Genomic DNA, 1427 nt, shown 5'->3' on the forward strand with positions numbered 1-1427 from the left:
CTACACGTCCCCTACCAGGGATCAAGCCCGAAACCTGGGCATGTGCCCTAACTGGGAATCGAATCAGCAACCCTTCGGTGTATGGAACCATGCTCAACTGAGGCACACTGGCCAGGGCAATCACTTTTGATTTTTATGAAGATCATTTGGGTCATAATATGGAGAACAGGTTTGAGACTACCAAATTGAAGGTCAGGTGTCCAATTAGGAAGCGTTTGCAATTATCTAGGAGAGAATTTGATGGTGATCTGTACTAAGTTAGTGGCAGTGAGTTTGAAAAGAAGGATTGGAAGGATTTTTATGAGGTGGAATGGCCAGAACATACTGGGGTATTATGGCAGATTAAAGATGGCTACAGATTCATTGACTCTCGTCCCATTGATAGGTGGGATCTATGGCTCCTCCTTTTGAATTTGGGTGATTTCTGTAACTGCTTTGACAAACAGAAAATGGTAGAAAGGACCCTGTGCTAGTTTCTGGGCACTAAGAGACCAGAAGCTTCCATTTCTTACTTCTTGGAACTTGTACTCCTGGAACACAACCACCACACTTTGAGAAGTGAAGCCAAATGGAGAGGTCACACATACATAGCTGCTCTGGTTGGCAGACCCAGCTAAACTCCCAGCCAACAGCCAGCATCAGCTGTCTGCTGTGTGAGTGTGCCATCTTAGATGTCTTGTCCAGTCTACAGACAACCTACAGATGACCCTCCTCAGCCACTAACTACAACTGCATCATAGAGCCAAGCAGTTTTTACCCACTTAAGCCCATTCAGCTTACAAATCCAAAAGAGGCTTCTGTTTTAAGCCTCTACGTGTTTGTTTGTTTTTTAATATATATTTTTATTGATTTCAGAGGGGAAGGGAGAGGGAGAGAGAGATAGAAACATCAGTGATGAGAGAGAATCATTGGTGGGCTGCCTCCTGCATGCCCCACACTGGGGATCCAGCCTGCAACCCAGGCACAATGCCCTGACTGGGAATTGAACCATGACTTCCTGGTTCATAGATTGATGCTCAACCACTGAGCCATGAAGATCGGGTTGTGTATAGTTTTGATTCTAAAAAATAACCCATATGTAGAATTATTTGGTAAATTATGAAGAGTAAAACCATAATATTTTCATCATTGTTATTATTATAGGCTCATGGAAATGACTCAGTCTCACTTCTTATCATTTTACTGAAGTAGTAAGAAATAAGTACGAAGTGACTGTGTTAATAAATTATCCCCCTGACTATTAGTGTTCAAGAGGAACCAAAAATCCAAGTGGAATGACTTTGCTGGCAGACAACTTATCTCTTCCACTCTGATGCCCATATTTGTAGAAAGAAGCAGCGTCACAACATTTTGATGAATTACAATTCTGTGGCTCCATTCCGCCCGGTGAAAGTACCAATGACTTCAGCATTGTTATCATTGTTTCT

At 42.5% G+C, this 1427-nt stretch overlaps 1 pseudogene; it reads right to left on the reverse strand.

Moving 5' to 3' along the window:
* Positions 1–392: 392 nt before the first annotated feature.
* LOC107184483 overlaps positions 393–1427 on the reverse strand; it is a 4962-nt pseudogene continuing 3927 nt past the window's right edge.

This window comes from Myotis davidii, unplaced genomic scaffold (genome assembly GCF_000327345.1).
Source record: "Myotis davidii unplaced genomic scaffold, ASM32734v1 scaffold544, whole genome shotgun sequence".
Taxonomy (NCBI): Eukaryota; Metazoa; Chordata; class Mammalia; order Chiroptera; family Vespertilionidae; genus Myotis; species Myotis davidii.